The sequence below is a fragment of the Pongo abelii genome, chromosome 16, assembly GCF_028885655.2.
Source record: "Pongo abelii isolate AG06213 chromosome 16, NHGRI_mPonAbe1-v2.0_pri, whole genome shotgun sequence".
In the NCBI taxonomy this organism is placed as follows: domain Eukaryota; kingdom Metazoa; phylum Chordata; class Mammalia; order Primates; family Hominidae; genus Pongo; species Pongo abelii.
In genome coordinates, this window is record NC_072001.2 from 97,029,000 (window position 1) to 97,052,674 (window position 23,675).

Consider the following 23,675-nt stretch of genomic DNA (forward strand, 5'->3'; position numbering starts at 1 on the left):
GCTTTGAGAAAGGCAGAAAGGACCATGGTTCTCTAATCTTCTTCCACTTATTTCAAATGGTTTCGATTTGCAGGGTTGCCTTCTGACTCTTGTTATTTTGCATTATAGTCCAAAGAGCAAATTTTCCCTCTTCTACCTCCGTTATCTTTTCTGAATTCTGCATTCCAAAAAAATAAATATAACCTTTATCTCAATAAATTATCATTTAATATTAAAAAAGAAAATTGGTTATAGTCCTGATTCTATCATTACAAATTGCACCCTTGATGCTTTGGACAAAAGTACCCTTCTTGGCCTCAATCATATCATGATTAAAAGAAGAAAATATTCTTCCATGTCTAATTTATTGTATTTATTGTAAAATTTAATGAATTATTGTAGGAAGCATTTAATATTACTTCTTTCCATAGCACATAGAATGAAACATTTAATATTACTTCATTTATAGCACATAGAATGATCTTACTGGTTTATACATCTATCTGTTCATCAGAAAGAGGTATCTCTATGTCTATTCATTCTTTCATTAGTTAATTATTTCATGCACTTATCAACTAACAACTATGTATCTGCCAGGCACTTTTATAGGCACTGGGGTCTTTTCTGGGCTCCTCTCACTATCAATATAAAAGCTCCCCTGGGGTGATCTGGTTACTTTTATTGCATGTTAATTGCTCACAAACTTGTATATCCAACAAAATTTCTCTTCTGTATTATAACCTAAGTGCTAACTAAGCATCTCCTATTGACTGTCCTTCAGGTAACTGAATCTTATGCCTAAAGATGCCTAAAGATGAACAAGGAGTCCCACAACTTTCTCCCCATTTGTAGACATTAGAAACAAACAAAATCCTGAGATTTATCGTTCACTTATTCCCATCTTTCACACAAACTCTCACAATAAGGTCAATTAAACACCCAATGCTGTCAATCTGTTGCCTAAATATTTCTTGAATCTGTCCATTTTAATTAATTTTTACTACTACTACAATGATGCAGGCTATCATAATTATACTGTAACAGGTTCCTAATTAATTCCCCCTGCTTCAGCCTTTTCCCCATTTTAATCCATCCTCCTCACAGTACCCTAAGGAGATTTGCTAGTTGGAGTCCTGGGAGATGAGATGGGGAAGATGGGCTCAAGCTGCAACATGAAGGTCCATGATGAGCAGCTGGCATCTCCTACAGTGCCTTCCACTTGGTAAGTTCTCAACGCTTATTTGTTGTTGTTTCTGAAATACAGGAAAGCATTTTGAAAATGACAAGATTCCACAAAATTAAGTTCCATATAACATATTTTAGCATAAAGGTAATGACATTTATTCCAGTGAAGTATTTCCCCTTCCTTCCTCCCTGGATTAAGGATGTAAGCCATTGCCTTGTTTATATATTCTTACCAAAGGAACTTCTAAATGTCAGAGGTAAGTGAAATCCCAAGATATGAATGGAAATGTCACCTTACAAATTCAGTGAAATTTTTATTCTAGTGGAAATTGGATAAATCTTATGAAATATAGAGAAGTGAGGAAGTGTTTGGAAAATGGCAATCTGACCAAGAGAAATCAAATTTAAAGTTCATCCTTGTAAGTTGCTATTGACGTGGAAAAATTTCAGCAAAATTGTGGCTGCGGCTGGAGTATTATGACTATAGATGGACATTGACTTTTTATTTAATTTTTTTTGTTTTTATGGATACATAGTAGGTGTATATATTTAAGGAGTTTATGAGATATTTTGATACAGGCATACAATGTGAATTAATCAAATCAGAGTAAATGAGGTATCCATCAATTCAAGCATTTGTTCTTGACTTTGATATTGAACCCTGCAAAGTTATGAGCACTAAAATATCTTGCATGGCCTTCCAGAGGTACTTTTCTCTATATTCTAAATTTATTCCCTACACTCAATAACTTATTTGCTTTATTTACTGCCAGTTTATGGAAAGTCTTGAGTTATCAGATGAGACAAATTTTTAAAAAGTGAATTGAATCAAAACCTCACGTAGAATTTATAAAATCACAGCTATGGATTGACCTAGAGAGACAGCATTTATGTCTTCAACAGCACAAACCTTAGACATCTTGGCACAAAGTGAATGCTCACTAAATATTTGAAGCATAAATGTAAAAAATTCTTATTGCTCAGAACTCATTCCTGTATCTCTTAAAATCATTCCAAATGTGTTCATGAAGGTTCATGAACAAACAGTATGTATAAACATTTCCTAAACTTCCTCAACATTCCTAAAAAGCTGAAAGAAATGTACATTTGAATTTCATTTCATTTATTTGCTCAGGTGAGCTGCGTTAAGTAAGAACTTAACATCTCTGGACCTCAAGTATTTCATCTGTAAAATGGGAATAATTATAATACCTATATCATATGAAGTATTTAGCAAAACGCTGGGCAGTATGTCACTCCTGGCAAGTACTTATGTGTGCCTATGCTGGCAGAATGTCACTTCTTAGATTCTACAAAAAGAGTGTTTGGAACCTGTTTCATGAAAATGCAGGGTCAATTATGTGATATAAAATAGCACATCACAAAGCATTTTCACAGATAGCTTGTTTCTAGTTTTTAGGCCTGGATATTCATATTTCCTTATAAGTCCTCAATAGGTTCGGAAAAGTTGATGGTGCCAAGCTATCTGTGAAACAAGCTATCTGTGAAAATGCTTTGTGATGTGCTGTGTTATTTCACAGAATTGAACCTGTGTTTTGATGAAATAGTTCCAAACACTCTTTTTGTAGAATCTAAGAAGTGACATGGGGATGCATGAGTACTTGGTAAAATTAGCTAATATTTTTATTGTCAATTATTTTCCTTTCCCATGACATTTTCCCCATTTTGTACTAAAGTTCAGAAACAGAAATATTAGTGTTTAGAAAAAAGGAGAAGAGGGGAAGCAAATAGTCTGAAATATGCACAACTGATATATGATCAGCTCCTTAGTACTATAGTGCCACTTCCAAATAGCCCTTCGATTTCTTTTATTTTTACATTTACTGTGTTTTCTTATTTTTTAGCATATAAAAACTTTTTAAATAGAAAATTTGTGAAATTCAAAAAGTACAAAGGAAAACTATAAAAGCACAGGTAATCCTACCACCTAGTGATAATAGTTAATATGATATATATTACTTACTATATGTAATATACATTATATATACTTAACACTATATCATGAAAATTATGACATTTTGTTATTTTATTTTATTTTATATTTTTAGCTTTCTAGCTTTCTTTCCTAAGAGCATCAATAATTCCTCCTGAGGAAGTACCTTTTTCTTTGGTATACAGTCTTGTTTGGTGAAATCGTCCTTCAATGAATGCCTTTGCCCTTTTCTTGTCAAGCCAATAATCCAAACTAGGCCACTGAATCCTTCTTCCATTGAATTTTAGCAGATTGGCAGTGACAAACAATTGAGTTTACCAGTGGCAATGCTCGGACTAGCGTGTTCCTATTACGATACCATTCCTGTAGGTCTGATGGCTGGCCCTCTATAGCTATCTTGGTTTTTCAACTTTCCCATTTAAAATACTAGTATCTTTCCAGTGAATTCTGTTTTTTTGTAAATTAGCCATGGTTTGTGTTACCACTATGATAGAACTCTACTGGTAGAGAAATTGGTGCCAGAAAATAGATTACTAGCAATAGATATGAAATGAAATTTCTCTTCCTATGCTAGAATGTATATTTAGCAGCTTGAGAAACTTTATGGCAAAATAGCAAATTAGGCTGTTCTTGTGGTCACTAGGAAGTTTGCTCACTTTGGCCAGCCAGAGAGAAACTGATTAACTGCTGTGCAGAAAGGAAACCTTTAGAAGAAATTCTAGGGCACCGTAGTACAACGGCTGCTTCTAATAGCATAATGGCAACTGAAAGCCGGGAAGCTCACAACCTAAATTCTCATTGCAAAGTATAGACTGAATCTCATTAACTTTTGACACCATGCTGCATGATTCTTAGCTTATGTTGCCCCAGATTTAGGATCATCAGAAGGCATTCTGAGATTGATTTGTGGGTTGCTAAGTTGCAACATCAATTGAATTAAAAGCCTTGTCTAGTGTTTCATGTGAAAATTATGTTATTGGTTGAGAGTGCATAGAATGGGATCTCAATGATTAAATTAGGGAAATCTGAGAGTATTTAGAGTATTCATAGCATCTTAAATCTGTAAACCCCTCTGAAAGATCCCACACATAAACACCCTGAGTTTTCTTTAGTCAAGGAAGCAAGTCCTCTGATCTTGCTATAGAAATACTTCCTCTTGGCCGGGCACAGTGGCTCACACCTGTAATCCCAGCACTCTGGGAGGCTGAGGCAGGCAGATCATGAGGTCAGATTGAGACCATCCTGGTTAACACGGTGAAACCCGATCTCTACTAAAAATACAAAAATTAGCTGGGCGTGGTGGCGGGCACCTGTAGTCTTAGCTACTCGGGAGGCTGCAGCAGAAGAATGGCGGGTGAACCCAGGAGACGGAGCTTGCAGTGCGCCAAGATTGCACCACTGCACTCCAGCCTGGGCAACAGAGCCAGACTCCGTCTCTAAAAAAAAAAAAAAAGAAAGAAAGAAATACTTCCTCTCTCCTTTCTTCTCTCCCATATGTGTAGAACATACCCTTTCAGGGAACCCAGGCTCATGAAGCATCCTTACTCGTGCTTCCATAAGCAAGGCATTAGTGAAAAGGTAACTTGCTTAAACCCCATTCTGCTCAGAAGTAACAAACTTCACATCTCTTCAGACTTCATGTGGTCCAAGCAAGCACGTGGCTGTGCCTGAGTTCAACAGGGTATGAATAAAGAATAACCCCTCCACAAGGAGGCTTCAAACAACAAATATTTGTAAAACACTAATGATAACACGATCCACAAGGCCCTTGCACCTGGCATGCACTTTTCGATCTGGCAAATGCTTTTCCCCTATTCATTCTTATAGTCAGAAAACATCAGAAGTTTACTTTCATCTGAGAGGAACAGTGGTATTCCTTACTTTCTTGTTTCGTGGATAAATTGTCTCTAGAGATCTATGCCAAAATATACTCATTGTATCACACGACATCACATTTTTACATTAAATGGGCAAAATCATGCTGATAATTTGTAGGAAACTGGAAATAGCAGGAACATTAGGCACCCTGCTGAGACACATGTTTTCCATTGGAAGCAAGATAGAAAAAAAGTGAATACACTAACATCTACCACCTCTGTGAAATGTCTGAGAATCCCGAGAATTGCAGCATATTGGAAGAAATTTCCCTTTTCAAGTGAAGAACCAGTAGGCTCACTTTGCATTCTCTACCTTAAGAAGACAGAAGACACATCTCTCAGTTGCTGTCTTTGGATTTTGTTGGCAGTATTGGAGAGTTTGATGTGCTGCTAAATTAATTTACCAAGTGACTTGAAAACCTGCAAGTTTGAGATGGAACCTAAGACAGACATATCTCTCCACCTGTACAAATGATTACATAAATTGGCCCTTTGGGCTCAGTAAATACAATGATAACTAGAATTTCAGTGGTAGTTCAGAATGCTTTATGGATTCTATAGTAAGCTCTGTTAGATGAATCACAAAAGAAACATCTAGAATTTGGAAGCAAAGCCCTATCATCATTGGTTAAGTAACTATTCTGTGTGCAGTGCCTCCTGTTTTACTTCTGGGCTCTGCTAGATTCTAAATTCTTGAGCATAATCCAAACTGTTCCTGATGAATGTGACATTATCTGATCCAACCATTTGGAGAGTGTCCTTGAAACTACTGTGGACAGTGATAAAGTTATTGAAACCTCTTTTCTATGTTGGGAGAATCACGAAGAACTAAGCTCAGTTATTAATAATTTGGTTTGTATTGGTCTACTTGACAAAGAACTCTGACCAATTGAGTGCTGGCTGAATATCAGGTGGACACAGGATGAGTAATAGGCAGGACCAATTGTAGAAATAAGGAATGTAGTCTACGCAAATTTTATTTTTTTATTTTCTTATATTGTGACAAATATTTTGTCTTCTCTTTCCATTATGTTTCTACTTATATTATATTGGTAATATTTATGGTGGTTAAAGTTAACATTATTTCAAAGTTTCACAATATTTGAATGGAATATCAAGAGAGCAAAAGGAAGAGGGACTATTGATCTAGACAGTTCAGACTTTCTGCCAGTTTAAAAAATTTGAGATATTAGATTGTCTGTAGTTGTAAGTAGAATCTGTTTTCAAGTGTAATCTCTATAGTGAAAAAATGGAAAGGATGCATGAGTGTACTTGATGAAGTTTTGTTAATTGAACAAAGTGTATAACCAGCGTCCAAATCAAGAAATACATTGTTGCTAGCAACAATGAAAGGAAGGAGGAGGAAAGGAATGAGTTAAGATGCTCAATAATAAAGGAATGGTTAAAAAGCACACTGATACATTCTTGGGTGACAGAATACTATGCTAATCTTATTGTAGAAGAATAACTAATAATGTGTACCATTTAAAGTTTTTGCTGCAAGCAAGGGAAACCAATTCTGACTCTGATAATAAACAGAATGGAGTTGACTAGAAGGATATTGGCAACTCAAAAATTATGCAGAAACCAAGATGGAATGGTAAACTTTTTTTGTGTGTAGAAACTACAGAGGTGAGTGGGCACATAGCTGAAATAGTCTAGTTATGGTGCTGCTAGTGGAAATGATTGAACCACAACCATTTTCATTGTCATTCAGTTCCAGAAATATAACCAGCATAATTCAACTAATCTTTTATAACCATAAATAAACTTGACCCTTTTAGAAGTCAGTAGGGGCTGCTAGGTTGCTTCCTGTTTTCCTTCCTTCCTTCCTTCCTATGCAATCCTGTTGAGAATATTGTAACACACATATCATTTTGCATATTTGTAATAGTTTATTCAAGAGGATTTTTTAGAATCAGAAGTGCTGAGTAAGTATGTGTATATATTTTTAAAGTTTTTAATGAATGTTCTCAGATTTTCTTTGAGGAAGAATTACCAATTTATGCTTCATCAACACTATGACTCTTCAGTTTTCTTCATTTTTGCCCAAACTAGTGGAAACATGTTAGCAATTTTTTTGTACATCATTATATCAACCTCTCTTTTTATTTGGGACAGGCTTTCCCAATAATAAAAATTTATAGTTTGATGAAGAGTAAGCACTGCTGTTAGATAAATCTATATTTTATACTATAAAGATAATATAATTGACATTTAGTAATAAGTTGTGTGTCATCCATTCAAGATTACCTTTAATGAATTATCTCCTAAATTTGCATGCTAAGTCACTTCGTCCTATCTTCTTTCAATAATGTTTGATTTTTATCACTTAATATTATTAGCTGCTAATTAGTAAAAGATTATCCTGTTTTCAAGGCAATGATAAAGCTTTCAAAGAAAATAATTTTTCTTTTCTCAGGCGAGTGGTAATAAAATATTGTGTTTTACAAAGTTGGCCCCACTGACCACATTTTAAAATGTCTTGATCTTCAGATGTTATTTTAAACATGATAGAAAGAGTTCTTAAGTGACCTTCAATTTATCCAACCTCCAGAATGATACTCTGTTCCTTCACAGATGCCCATAGAACACTAAATGCTTAAGTTCTAATAGGCTACACACTTCTTTTCAAACCAAAAGATAGCTTTTGCTTTTTACTTCCAAGGTTGTTTGTGTCAGGTATATTTGTTATTTTAATTACATAATTTAAATAAGAATTATTCAAAGCAGTGGAATATGAGTGTGGAAAGAAGTTCATTTTCAAAAGACCAAGTTCAATGGCATTGAACAATGACTTAAATAACTTGATCAAGATAATTCATTTAAAAATGTTAGCAAATAAAAATGAAGAAAAAAATTACAAATCTAAAACAATGTTGCATTCTGATAGCTTTGCATCTGTCTTTAAATTCCAGACGTCCTTTAAAGAAACCAAAATTGGAGTTCTTTTATAATGAAACATGGATATAACATATAAAACTGATGACACAGATGTTCACTTAGCAGGCTCCATCTATAGTAAACACACACATACACAAATCAGCTCTAGCCCTACATCAAATGGTTTCCAAATGAGTTTATATTAATAGATATTAACTTGCAATGTATTTCTCTGAGACACGCACAAACCATTTTTAATAATTTATTACTTTGATTCAATTTTAAAATTAACCAAACAAACTAGATGCTATATTTTGGATATAATTTGTTTGGCCACACCAGGTCTTATGTTGAAATTGATCCCCAGTGTTGGAGGTGAGGCCTAGTGGGAGTTGTTTGGGTCATGGGACAGATTCCTCATGGCTTGGTGCCATTCTCCTATTCTTGCAGGAGCGAGTGAGTTCTCAGTCTTAGTTCCTGTGAGAACTGCTTATTGAAAAGAGGTGGACACCTCCTTCTTTCTCACTTCCTTCTTCTCTTGCCACATGACACCTGCCCCCCTTTGCCTTCCACTGTGAGTGGAAGCTTCCAGAGCCCTCAACAAAAGCAGGTGCTGGTGCCATTCCTCTTGTGTAGCCTGCAGAGCCAGGAACCAAATAAACCTCTTTTCTTCATAAATTACCCAGCCTCAGGTGTTCCTTTATAGCAACACAAATGGACCAAGACACCAGATATTGTCCTATTTTGCTTGTATCTCAGGTTTTTCTACAGAATGGAAGATAGGAAGAATCCTTCAGTAATAGCACATTACATCTCAGATGTGTGACAAATAATGTCACAAATAATGCCACAGAAAACTATATGCCAATTTTTAAATATCTTTTTCCTAACACAAGTACAAGATAACTCAAAATAACATGGATTTTTTTTTCACTTTATAAAAATCCATATATTTCTTCCTTCTAAATATTTGCCACAGTCTTTGTCCTTCACTCTCCTTGTTCCTTTGTGTTGTTTTTTACACAGATGAAAAACACTCACTGAAGTCAAAGTACACTTGTGTCTGCATGATGTTTAACAACAGATGAGAACTGATGTGACTGAAGGGTGATAAAGTCCGTTAAAAAATTAAACCATGAGAGACAAATATATAGGTATAGCAAAGGCCATCTGTCTGAGGTGGATATGCATTTCCACTAAGAATATCTGGTCCCTTAGAAGCTGTCTTCCTTTCGGCACACTCTCAAATGAGACTATCTCAACACTTTTTCAAGTGTTTGTGTAGATTTAAGGTGATGCTTAACATCTCTGCATTTCTCATCATGGCCCACCAGAAACATATGTGATAAAAATACATATTATATATGTTCTAAAGGAATGACCACGAATAAAATGATCAGGCATGTTTTGTAATTGTTTTATTGAAACATACTTTCTCAGAACTCCCTTGATTCTTCTTCACCTTATGTCAATATTACTTTCACTTTTTGATTGATAATATTCATTATTAAAAATTCAGCTTTTGACTCCTGAGTCCTAAACATAACTTCATTGATAACTTCAGTAGAATTTAATATATAGACTAAAAGGTTATTTGTTCCATGTGATGGTTCATATTCTTTACAGTTAATCTAAGAATTGTTGATTAATTTTAAATTTACTTTAAAATTTATAATAGATATTTAATGCCTTCATAATCTGAAGACTCTTTACTCAGTATTTTGGTAATATCTCTAGTCTGCTAAGGCCTTAGGTGCTCATGCTAGTATTTTACCAGCTCCCTCCTCCCCAGACCATGTGAGATTGGGATTGCTTTACTTTTATGAGTATGCTGGTGTGAGAGGTTATTAATAAAAGAAGTCTTCTTTTTAAACAAAGGAACACTGTATCTCTCAGTACAGATGGCTCCCAGATTGTCACAGCATCAGAGTGCTGCTTAAAGCGCATCTTTTCATGCCGTTTGCTATTTGTTCACTTCTAGGTTCCATATATAACCTGCAGAATGCACCCAAAAAGTGAGTTCAAGGGCCAGTCTTTGATGGGCAGTTACATATAGATTTCTAATTGCTGATCCTAATGATCAGTGGTTTCTCCTTTGAGTCAGATATATTATTGCTGTAGAACTGGAATGCTGTCACTCAAAGTGATCCCTAGTCATTAACTCATTGGTCAGGCCAAGCGTATAATGACATTGCATTTTCAGAAGATAGAAATTAAGTGTGGACAAGCAAGGATGGTCAACTCACCTAAAACTATCTGGCAGCAGCAGCAGCACATGAAAGATAAGGTGTTCAGATCTCCACAGACTGGAGAGTATTTAGTGAAACAAAACACCTTTGATTTTTATATTTTGGCTGAGACATTTTCACAGTACTTTTTTGGGCTGAGAACAAATGGTATTTCCACAATGACAAAGGCATTGGAAACATCTAGAATAGAACATGCCAACCTCTTCTGTGTGAAAGCATGTACACTTAAAACATATGGTCTCTTACCAGTAATTGGCACATAGCAGGTGTTCAGAAACTTTTTGTGCATCAGATTAAATGAGAGAACTGGAGGCACAACAGGGTCAAGCATTTTCCAAAACACTTGAACGTTGGGAGGGTAGAATTCATGAAAACAAAACCGTTTTATAGTTTTGTTGAAAAGTTTCATCATATTTAGAAAGCAAATAAATATAAAAAGAAATCAAGTCTCCTTAAAATAAGAAAGACCTCGTCAAGTGGGTTATATATGGTTCTATGTATATAAACAAACACACAGTGGAATGTGAACTAGAAGAAGTGATGTTGGCAGCACACCAACAGTAGACATTCTTCTTCCTGCAAGGACAAGAAAAATAATTTGATATAATATCAGAAATGAAGCATTTTTACAGTCAACTATCAGCAAAGAGATAAAGACATTTTAAAGTCAGAAATAGCAAAGTTCATAATGAGCCAGTGAAAATGGGATTTTTATATTAAGTTTTCCTAAAGAACTGAAGTTCTAGAGTTCAAGACTTGTCTCTACGAAGAGAGATTTGAGACTACAAACCAATTGGTTAAAGTCATTCTGAAGCCAGAGACATGTTAACATTTAGGAATGAAATTTGGATTAAATTACACAGTGATTTTGAAGATATATAAGTGATGTTTTTCTGTTAAAATATCTATCTTTATGTTTTGATGTAAATATTTGGCTAAAATGATTACTAATAAAATTTATTACATGCTTATTTTACTTTATACCATGTCACATTTTTTAAGCAATATAAAATTGGTAGAAAAGCAGGTTGAAATTTTGGTACAATTAGGAACAATGGTCTTAATTCTCCTTTTCACTTTGATTAATGAGGAGGCAAAACTCTGATTTGACATTTAATAATGTTTAAACTCTTAAATTCGTGTAAGGTTAAAAATGTTTACATGGATTTAGGGAGGGTTTTTGGGTTGTTTTTTATTGCATTTTATAATTACACAACTACAGTACAAAAACACCAAAAATTGTTCATGGAATACAGCCACCCTAAATCCACAGAACATATTTAAATGACATATATAAATGTAGCCATCATACTATTCTAAAGTTTTTGTTTGTTTGTTTTTTGTTGTTGTTGTTTTTTTTTTTTTAGACAGGGTTTTGCTCTTGTTACCCAGGCTGGAGAGCAATGGCACAATCTTGACTCACTGCAACCTGCCTCCTGGATTCAAGCAATTCTCCTGCCTCAGCCTCCCAAGTAGCTGGGATGTCAGGAATGCACCATCATGCCCAGCTAATTTTTTCTATTTAGTAGAGACAGGGTTTCACCATGTTGATCAGGCTGGTCTTGAACTCCTGACGTCAGGTGATCCACCCACTTCAGCCTCTCAAAGCGCTGGGATTACCGGCGTGAGCCACTGCACCTGGCCCAAAGTTTTTTTTAACTTAAGGAATTTTATTTTGGTAACTATTATATGTCTGGAACTATATTAGTTCTCGTTAGGTGATAATATGCATATGACAGTTCCTGTTCTTGCAGGACATTACACTTTATTTGACGTTAAAGAATACAAAATATTATATGATTTGTTCGCATTTCAAGGATTGATGTAGACTGAATGGTTTAGAGAAATCGTCATAGAACAAGGCTAATTGAATGTGGCCTTGTGGAATATGTAAGAGAATTAGGCGAGGTTGGGAGGCAGGTAGAGGAAGAAGAGAAAGGACACTGTTGAAGAGGATATAGCAGAATATTTGGAGATCAGTTTAAGTCTCTGCAATGCAGATGAGAAAGGCTTTTGAAAGATAGAAGTTAGTGTGACCTTGAGATCCCCAGGAAGGATTATGAAAGGTTTGCAAATGAGTTTGTTTTTTGAAGCAGCATCTTCTCTGATGGCTCCATAACAGCAGGGGCAGTGCTGGAAGTGGTGGAACTGGTAGCTGCCCTTCCCAGGGGTGAGTGCTTCCTTTCATGGTGATAGAACTTTCTTCTCTCTGGGCATAGTTCATTGTCAAATAGGGTCCTGAGACTTGTCTAAATACCACCTGCTACACAGAAGTCCTGTCATGACTACTGGGAACTAGTAAATTAACATTTGGCATTAGAAAAATGAGTAAGATGTATTTAGAAAATGAAAATAAACAATCAGAAGTATTTTTCTTTATATTTGAGGATTCTTTGGAGGTTGCAGTAGTTATGTTGTAAAGTGGGCCTCAATGACTTTTCAACATTTTATATTTGTTTATTTTTTTCCTTTTAAAGCAGTAAGACAAAGAAGGAAAATAATTGGGTTTGGAATAAAATTTACAAAAACTTGAATTCTGTCTCTGCTACTAACTAACCAAGTAGATCCGGTCAATCATGTCGCTTAACCTCTTTACAGGTGATGATAACAAATCCATAAGTAGCTCTTAATCATAAGTTATTCATATTCACAATAAAACTGGCTCACACTTATTGCATATTTCGCATATACTAAATTCCAGTCCATACACTTCCCATGTCTTATCACTTTCTTTGAGAATTAAAAGAAATAATATTAATAAAATAATTAGCATGAGGTCATAGATAACATTTTTAACAAATTACTTTTCAGACCTTAAATAAACTGTCCAAGTTGGGATAGAAGATGTAGTTTATAATATCTTCTATGCACTTAATAAAAAGCTTTGGCATTCATTCTTTTGCAGAAAGCCACTAACTTCTTGGATTTGCAGTTCAATTCCAATTAGCATGATTTTATTTTATTTATTAATTTTTAATTTTAGAGACAGGGTATCACTTGGTCACACAGGCTGGAGTGATTGACACAATTGTAGCTCAGTGTAACCTCGAACTCCTGGGCTCAAGTGATCCTCCTGCCTCAGCCTCCCAAGTAGCTGGGACTACAGGCATGCACCACCACTCCTGGCTGATTTTTTAATATTTTTGTAGAGATAGGGTCTTGCTGTGTTGACCATGCTGGTCTTGAACTCCTGGCCTCAAGCAATCCTTCTGTCTCAGACTCCCAAAGTGCTGGGATTACATGCGTGAACCATCACACTCAGCTGGTTATTTTAAACTTAGCATTAGATTTTATTTTATTTAAAAATCTTGACATATCAAGTACAGAGATTTGATATTCTTTGTTGCCTTATGAGGATAAAGAGAAAATAAACTAAATTTAAAAATCTACATTTTCATAGATTTCTTCCAAGGCCTGCCGCTAATCTAGAATAAGACTCATTTGTATACATAATATCTAAGGAAGAGCTAAATATTTGTTATTGTTGTTCCGTAACATATATCTCTCTGATGACATTATTGAAAACAAATGATATGAAAGAACTCTAAATTGTAAACCAAAAATAAAATTCTAAGGCCCCCCAACCATCTGAACGAACTTTCTCCTCAGCCAGGGCTCTTAAAATTTAACCTGAAAGACTGGTTCAGACCATGAAGGGAAGTGGAAGTGGAAACATGCCTCATTATACCTCTCAGGCACTAACATCAACGCAGACTTTTCAGTCTGAAGAGAAACATGTCTCTCTGCTCTCTCTGAAGCCTGCTAGCTAAAAGCTTCATCTGCATGATAAAACTTTGGTCTCCACAGCCTCTTATTTCAACCCAAACATTCCTTTCTATTGATCCCAGGTCTTTAGACAAACTCAACCAATCATCAACCAGAAAATGTTTAAATTTACCTATAGCCTGGAACCCCCACCTCCACTTTGAGTTGTCCCACCTTTCTGGACCAAACCAATGTATTTCTGAAATGTACTTAATTGATGTCTTATGTCTCCCTAAAATGCTGCACCCCAACTGCCTTGGGCACATGTCATCAGGACTTCCTGAGGCTTTGCCACAGGGCATCCTCAACCATGGTAAAATACACTTCCTAAATTACCTGAGACCTGTCTCAGATTTTGTGGGTTCATAAAATTTACCAGGAAAATAAGTTAAAGTTTTGAATTGGCCAGAGAAAATGATAAAATAAAAATTGAAAATATAGAGTTAGAAAAATATACACTAGACAAATACAAGTAAGGAAAGCAAGAATAATAATAGTAATATTAGAAGAACATTAGATGCAGAAGAATTACCAAGGGCCAAAACAGTAAATATGAAAATGGGAGATATTTTTTGAAAGAAAATGTCCCATGCAAATAAAACATTATGTTTATGTGCTAACCATAAGGAAAAGTTCCTAAAAGGGTAAATATTTAAAATATGAATTAAATGGAAAGTTTACAGATTATGTAGGTCAGCAACATATAGTCTTTGACTAATATAACTTTGTACCCGTACACAAAAAATATATAATTTTATTTCCAGAAACATTTACAAAAATCATTCATGGAAGTATCCACAAAGAAAACTTTAATAAACATGCAAAAGTCAAGACTGACAAGGTCACACTTTTTCTTTAATACATTAAAACTAAAATAAACATAAAGAAACCAAAAGAGTATATACATGGAAAATGTGAAACACTTTCTAAAATCAAGTTTTGGTTCAATAATGAATTTTTTAATTTAAATAATTAAAAATAACAAGTAGAAGAGCACTCTATGCTAGAATATTTGGAACACAGCTAAATTGTATTCAGAAACTATGTATAGTCTTAACAATTTTATTAAAAAATGACTGAAGACTTCTGAAAAATCTTTAAAAAAACCCTTTTCTCTATAAAAGCAATAAGAATACTGTTTAAAATTGTCAAAATCAACTTTTTCAGAGCTCTGGAAGTTAATTAAAGGCTTGCAACAATCTGAAGAAATTTATTTAAGAGTAATGGCTAAATATTAGTAGGAACAATAAATTCTATGACATTACAATTTGACCTAATCTCATTTCTCCTCCCAAGATCCATGGTACATTTGAAAAAACAGTAACCTAGCAGCCGCTGGAAAGGGCTGAATGGACTTGGAGCTACCCAAATACACCATTCCGTTTACTGTCACTATTTGACCTGTCTGGCAGTATTTTGAAAAGCATCATTCTTGGGGCTTGTCTTTAACTGACCTGACTCAGCTACTCTGTGTGAATGGCCTTATTTGCCGTTCATTGGTTGAAAACAACCAGTGGCAATTGTTTACCTTTGCAGCTGCCTGAGGCAGAATTATAGCTGGAGCTAACAAAAGGCTAATCAAAAAATTAAAAGGAAATATGGGGGAATTTACGGGACTTTGAAAGCTTTGGCATACTCCTGGACATTTAGAAGGTTGCTATATTAGTCAGGGGTCTCTAGAGAAACAGGAGAGATGATTGATAGATGGATAAATAGATAGATTAGATAGATAGATAGATAGATAGATAAATGATAGATAGATTTATTATAAGGTATTGGCTCATGTGATAATGGAAGCTGAGAAGTCCCATGATCTGCCATATGTAAGCTGATGATCCAAGAAAGCTAGTGGTGTAGTTTGAAGGCATGAGAGTTGGAGAGCTAATAGTGTAGTTCCTAGCCCAGGTTTGAAGTCCTGAGAATCAGAAGTGCCAAGCGCAGGAGATGAGTCTCTCAACACAGGCAATCAGGTTGAATGAAAATTTAAACTTCTTCTGTCTTTTTGTTCTATTCAGCCTTTTGATGGATGAAATGATGGCCACTCATGTTGGGGAGGGCCAGCTGCTTTACTCAGCTCACAAATTCAAATGGTAATCTCTTCTGAAAACATGCTCACAGACATGCCCCGAAGTAATGTCTAACCAGCTATCTAGGTACACTGTGGCCCATTCAAGTTGAAACGTAGAATTAACCATTATACTCATGTGCTTGCACATGCCCAGGGCTGTATGCATACCCATAAAGACCTGAGAGCACCCTAATCCCTTATTTCTGTCTGCCTTTAAGACTCTGTTGTAGCAGGACCAGCCACAGACAAAACTCCTCAGATACCGAGTTAAAGAAGGAAGGGGTTTATTTGGCTGGGGGCATCGGCAAGACTCCTGTCTCAAGAGCCGAGCTCTCCGAGTGAGCAATTCCTGTCCCTTTTAAGGGCTCACAACCCTAAGGGGGTGCGCGTGAGAGGGTCATGATCGATTGAGCAAGCAGCAGGTACGTGACTAGGAGCTGCATGCACCGGTAATTAGATCGGAACAAAACAGGATAGGGATTTTTACAGTGCTTTTCTGTACAATGTCTGTAATCTATAGATAACATAACCGATAGGTCAGGGGTCGATCTTTAACTACCAGGCCCAGGGTGTGGCGCCAGGCTGTCTACTTTTTAGTTTTTACTTTTTCTTTCTTTGGGGGCAGAAATTGGGCATAAGACAATATGAGGGGTGGTCTCCTCCCTTACTGTGAAAGCCAAAAGTGACGGCTAGGGCAGAGTTGGAAACTGTCTGCTTGAGTGTTGTAGGCATTCCCTATATCTACACACAGAGCCACTTAGCAAAGATTTGGAGAATTATTGACACAAGTAATGTAAGGACATATTCATCAATCTGTTAGCTGATCACTAAGCTAACTAAGTAGATATTTCACAGGCTGCACAAGACCAAAACAATACAAATTTTACAAAATTAGTATGAGAAAGTCTCTAAACAATTCTAATAAACAGCAACAAGTAAAAAACACTGTAAAAGTAGGGGAGCGTAATCTGAATTCAAGAGTTGCAATATCATATTATTTCAAATGTTTAGTTTTCAACAACAACAAAGAATTAATGAGACTCACAAAGAAAAAAATATCTGACACACAAAGAGAAAAAAGTACTCAAGAGAAATAGTACTTCAAGAAGCACAGATGTTATACTGAATAAATAGTTTAAATTTTAAAAGTACAAGGAATTAAAGAAAAACATGTCTAAAAAATTGAAGTAAACTGTGAGCATGATGTCTTTCCAAAGAGAGATTATCAGTAGAGAAGGGACTCTAAAAAAGAGCCAAATAGAAACTCTTGAGTTGGAAAGTATAAGAACTAAAATGAAGAATTTACTAGAAGGAATCAACAACATATTGAGCGCAGAAGAAACTTGAACAAATGTCACTTGAGAGTATACATTCTGAGGAACAAAAAGGATAAAGAATAAAGAGAAATGAATAGAGACATTGGTACACTTTAAGCATACCAACATATCTATAATAGAATTTCCAAAAGAAGGGGAAAAAAAGGGGAGAGAAGAATATTTGAAGAAATGATGGCCAAAAATTTACCAATCAATTCAAGTCTGATAAACTCGAAGAGATTTATTCTAAACATGCCAGTGTTAAACGGTCTTTTAACAAAGACAAAGAGAGAATCTTCAAAGCAATAAGAGAAAAGTGGCCTATCGTATACAAGGGATTCTCAGTAAGATTAATAACTGATTTACTGACAGAAATCATGGAGCAAAGAAGGCAGTGGCATGTCATAATTAAAGTGCTGAAAGGAAAAGACTTTCAACCAGGAATTTAATATCCAGCAAAACTGTTGTTCAAAAGCAAAGAAGAAATTAAGACATTTTCAGATAAACAAAATGAGTAAACTTGTTACTAGCAGACCTGCCAAAAAAAAAAAAAAATGCTAAAATAAGTCTTACAAGATGAGTTGAAGAGGCAATAGAGTAATTTGAATTCATAAACAAATAAGGAAAACCAAGAAAGATAAATACATAGGTAAACTTTTAAAACAGTATAAATATATGTTTGTTTGAAACTTTTATTGTCTTATCTAACTTTAAGAAAACTACTTAAAGCAATAACTCTAAAGCTGAGTTGATGAGCTTATAATGAATCAAGATGTTATTTGTGTGATAATAATAATACAAATGGGAGGGGAAGTAAAGTTATACAGAAGTGAGTTTTTACATACTATTGAAATTAACTTGGTATTAATCTTACCTAGAATGTTTTAAGATGTTAATTGTAACTCCCAGAGCATCCACTAAGAGAATTACTAAAAATATATAGCTTAAAAGTAAGGAAATTAAAGTAGTATACTAGAATTATCTATACAGTATGAAGAAGACAGTATGGAGAATTAAAGGGGAAAAAATGTAAGATCTTCAGAAATCAAAGAGCAAAATGGAAGACATAAATATTACTTTATCAACAATATATATGTAATTATATATAATATAAATTACACATATTCACATGTATGTGTATATATACATATGCACACATGTGTGTGTATGTAAGTATGTACTATGCCTAACAACAAAGTCGCAACATACATGAAGCTAAAATTGATAGAACTGAAGAGAAAAATAGACAAGTCAAAAACAATTGGAGACTTCAGTATGGGTTTTCAATACTAGGAAAAACAATGAGACAGAATATCAACAAAGAAATAGAAGACTTAAATACAACTATAAAGTAATTAGACCTAACAGAATTTTAGAGAAGTCTTCGTCCAAAAATGGTAGAATAAACATTTTTTTTTTTTTTGAGATGGAGTCTTGCTCTGTTGCCCAGGCTGGAGTGCAGTGTTGCAATCTCGGCTCACCACAACCTCTGCCTCCTGGGTTCAAGTGATTCTGCCTCAGCCTCCTGAGTAGCTGGGACTACAGGCGTGCACCACCATGCCCAGCTAATTTTTGTAGTTTTAGTAGAGACAGGGTTTCACTGTGTTGGCCAGGCTGGTCTCGAACTCCTGACCTCGGGATCCGCCTGCCTTAGCCTCCCAAAGTGCTGGGATTACTGGCATGAGCTACCGTGCCCAGCTTAGAATAAACATTCTTAAATGCACATGGAACATTCTCTAGAATGGACAATAGGCAATATTTTTTAAAGAACTTAATAAATTTTAAAGAATTGAAATAACTAAATGTATGTTCTCTGAGTCAAATAAAATAAAACTAGAAAGCAATAACAGAAGGAAATTTACAAATTTGTGATAATTTAAAAAACAATCATACTCTTAAATAATCAATGGGTCACAGAAAAAAAATCACATGTAAAATTAGAAAATACTTTGAAAATCAACATTTGAAGTGAACAAAATCCAAAAACAGCATACCACAACTCATTGGATACAGCTAAAGTAGTACTAAAGGGAAATTTATAACTATGAAGAATTATTTTTTAAGAAAAATCTCAAATTGATCACATAATTTCCTACCCTAAGCAACTAGTTTAAAAAGATTAAAGTATACACAAAGCAAATAGAAGAAAGAAAATAATAGACTAGAATAAAAATTAATGAACTAATAAATAATGAAATAATGAAGCAACAGAGTAAATCAACAAAATCAAAAGTTGGTTATTTTAAGTATAAACATTAAAATATATATAGCAAAATCGGTAGAATATAGGTGAGCACGTCAAATTAATCGTTCTTCTTCTCTCAGGAAGGCTGTTGCTGGTGAAAAACAACACCCAAACATGTTATGCTTCTATTTTTTTATACTGTTTTTCAAAAATCTTACAAATTAACAACGTTTTGGTTGTTATGTGGAAACTAAACCCTTGGAGAGGGTTAGTTAGCTCAGGGGACAAAAAAACGAAAATATCAAAGAAGATGATTAATTTTTTTATTCACATCTTTGAGTTGTCTCACTTATTATGATGAATATGTGTTACTTTTATAGTTTCAAATAAATTATAGCATAAAAAATTTAAAACGAAAATAAAGATAAATATGACATGACATATATTATAAACATGGAAAGTTTTTAAGGTTAAAAAAGCATATCTATATTTATAAACACACACATTACAATTGTCTTGAATGGAGTATAACAAAATGTTAATAATTGTCATCTCTCAGTGGTGCCATTATTTTTATTGCTTTTTAGAGTTTTATATAATTTGGACTTTTCATAATGAGTTTTTATTGTTTTACAATTATAAAAAAATCAGTGAAGTTATTTTAGGTTTGGATAGAAAAATGTTTTATTGAGGAGAGAGAAGAATGAGGCAGAAGGTTCAGGAAGGGTGGTTGAGTGTCAAGGCAATTGAAGGGAGTTGGAATGAACCCCAGTCCTCAGACAACTCAGGGGAAGGTCGATTCAGGGCAGGAGAATGACCTTAGCAGTCCTTACCATTTATCTCCTACTCCTTTTGCTGTGTTTTGTCTTTGAAAATTTTCAGGTTAAACTGTCATTTTAACTTCTAATTCATTATATTTATTTGACATCTTTACAAATAACAGTGACTTGATACCAAAGTTACCAGGATTTATATTTTCATTATTGTTTTTTGAAATGTGAACACTAATGTTATGCCAGTTGTTATGTAGAAAACGTTTCTTCAATGGAATTCAACAGGATGCTATTCTTGCAAGACACCTTCAGTGTAGGTCACAGACTATACTCTGCAGTGAATTTTGAGCTTCAAGAAGGCTTGTTAAGGGCACAGGATTTTGGAAAGTGTAGACTCTATTCAAAGTTATGCTTAGTAGTCGGAAAAGAATGAGTGAGGTGGTAATGAATTGGAAAAGAAGGAGCTGTTGTATGTTGTCAGAGGGAGAGAGGTTTAACAAGAACTGTTGATGTGTGTTGTGGAATTGTGCATCTCTGCTTATTTACGAGACCTATATTGTAGTTTGAAAAAAAATTTTTAATTGATTTTATGTCTTTCAAATGCAGCAAAAGACATAAAATCCTGGCCATGCATTAAGGCAGAGCTAATGAGGTAATGTTTCAGAGCCTTCCATAAGGGATTGGGGACCTAACATACAGGCTCCAGCATCCCTTCTAGAAGGAAACAGAGAGTGCACCTTCCCCATGACAGCCAGGCTGCTGGGAGCATCAGCCAATAAAAAAGGAGTCCTCTGGTCTTGATGGTTTCAACTCAAGGTGAGAGGGAAATGGTGCCAGCTACTGATAAATTAAATTTACAGTTTTAGGGACAAGGGATCTTAGGGGTTGGATATTTCCGTTGGAGCTATGAGCTAAAGGTTTTGTAAATGTGTATAATTTGCAAACAGAATCAATGATTTTGTTCTTCAAGGGAAGGAAGTTTTTGTTTTTTGACAAGTGTGTCTCTTCTTGAAAAAAAGAGTGATGGAGGATTTACATTCCAAGGTGAGACATGTTCCAAGTCAAGAGCACAGTCATTTAAAATGATATTGGACAAGAAAGGGATGCCAACAAGAGGCAGATGTGAATAAGACACCTGTGTGACCTTGGGGGTCCCATGCAACCAGAAGGGAAAAACGACCAAAGCCACTAATAGGTGGCATGAGGCTGTGGAAGGGATAGAATTATAAAGAAGGTGTTTAAGAAGTGTTGCTGGGCCTGGTGTGGTGGCTCACACCTGTAATTCCAGCACTTTGGGAGGCCGAGGCAGGTGGATCATTTGAGGTCAGGAGTTCAAGACAAGCCTGGCCAACATGGTGAAACCCCATCTCTACTAAAAATAAAAAAATTAGCTGGGTGGTAGTGGTGTGCACCTGTAATCCCAGATACTTGTGAGGCTGAGGCAGGAGAATCGCTTGAACCTGGGAGGCAGAGGTTGCAGTGAGCTGAGATTGTGCCACTGCACTCCATCCTGGGTGACAGAGTGAGACCCTGTCTCAAAAAAAAAGAAGAAGTGTTGCTGCATCTTAGGCATGATAAAGTTTCTTTCATTGCTCCTTTAAGAGTCTAGGAGCAAAGACAATTGTTAGTGTTTTCTAAAGAATGTTGAACACCAAAACCTTTTTTAAAAATTGGGTTTCTGATGATCGAGACTTAAAATGTATGAAGTTTCTCATTGGGATTTATCAAAACAGGGAACAAGTTGATGACAGAATTCTAGAGATAGAAGACTGCAGACCAGCTTTTTATAAAAAGCAGCTTTATTAAGGTATAGTGAACAAAGAACTACACATATTTAATGTGTACAGTTTGATGAGTTTGGATTAAACTCCCATTGGATACTCTCACTACAGTTGGGGTAATGGGCACATCCAGCATCTCCCAAAGTTTTCTTATGTTGCTGTGTTTATTATGTTGTTTTGTTTTGTGTGTGTATGTGGTAAGATCTAGCTTCTTAACAAATGTTGAAGTGCACAATACCATATTGTCAACTATAGGCACTGTGTTGTACAGCATATCTCTAAAACTTACTCATCTGACATAATTGAGACCCTATACTCATTCAACAACAACTCCCCATTTCTTTCCTTCTTCTAGCCTGTGGCACTATTTTATTCTCTGCTTCTCTGAGTTTGACTTTTATCAATACCTCATATAAGTGGAATCATACAGTATTTGTCCTTCTGTTACTGGCTTATTTCACTTAGCACACAATAGCCTCAAGGTTCATCCCTGTCATCACAAATGGCAGGATTTTCTTCTTTTTATGGTTGAATAATATTTTATTATATATATTTACTGCATTTTCTCTATCCATTCATCTGTCAATGGGCATTTGGGTTGTTTCCATATCTTGGCTATTGTGAGTAATGCTGCAGTGAACATGGGAATGCAGATAACTCTTCCAGATCTTGATTTCTCTTCTTTTGGACATATACCCAGAACTTGGATTGCTAGATTCCATGGTAGCTCTATTTTCAACTTTCAGAATAACTTTCCTACTGTTTTCCATCATGACTGCATGATTTTACGTTCCCACCAACAGTTTACAAGGGTTCCAGTTTCTTCACATCTGACCTACTCACTTTATTTCTTGTTTTGTTTTGTTATAATGGCCATCCTAACAGGTGTGAGGTGATATTTCACTGTAGACCAGCTTCTTACTGCAGTAAGACAATCTGACATTCAAGTTCATTATAATGTGGTTACCACCTACTTTCTGGCCATTTATGCCTCACCACCCCTGCATGCACAGCCTTCCCTCCTGCCATGTTCGATGGCTTGCTCTTCCTGGTCTTTGCTTCCATGGATTGTATCTTGCTTTCCCTGCTATGAAACACTTATTTATATTTATGTTCACGCCCCTCTTCAGAACTGTGGCATGGTGCAGAATGGTTTTATCCAGACAGCCATGTGCTTCACTCCCTCACTTCTCCCATGTCTCTGTTTCAATGCCATTCACCTGTGAGGCCTTCCTTCCCCCAAGCACCCACGGAGAAGAGCACCAGAACCTCCCCACCTCCTGCCTTGCTGTTTCTCCACAACATTGGCATCACAAAATATTTTTGTTTGCTTAGTTTTTGTCTTCTCTCCACCCAATGAGAATATAAACTCCATGAAACAAGTTCTTCTACCATTTTCCTTTTATACCTCTAGCTTCTGGAACAATGGGCACATTTGGTGTTCAGCAAATTGTGCTTTAATAAATTAATGAGTGAATCAGAGTTGTGTCCCCTTTAACTTTGTATTTTCCCAATAACTAGCACAGTGTCTGGACTAGCGTATGATCCCAGTGATTATTTGTTAAACAAATGGCTCCCTGGAGTGAGAGTATTATGGTAGGAGAAAAGTTATTTGATGATAAAATGTACCTATTTTTTTAAGGAAGAATTGGTTATATAG

General features: G+C 35.4%; 1 long non-coding RNA gene across 1 annotated transcript in view; it reads right to left on the reverse strand.

The window, feature by feature from the left end:
* Window positions 1–330: 330 nt before the first annotated feature.
* The window catches only part of LOC134760224 (uncharacterized), a 205,092-nt gene continuing 181,747 nt past the window's right edge, over window positions 331–23,675 (reverse strand). Inside the window, exon 9 of the long non-coding RNA XR_010137252.1 lies at window positions 331–1,232. This is a non-coding gene — a long non-coding RNA (uncharacterized LOC134760224). The remainder of the gene's footprint in view (window positions 1,233–23,675) is intronic.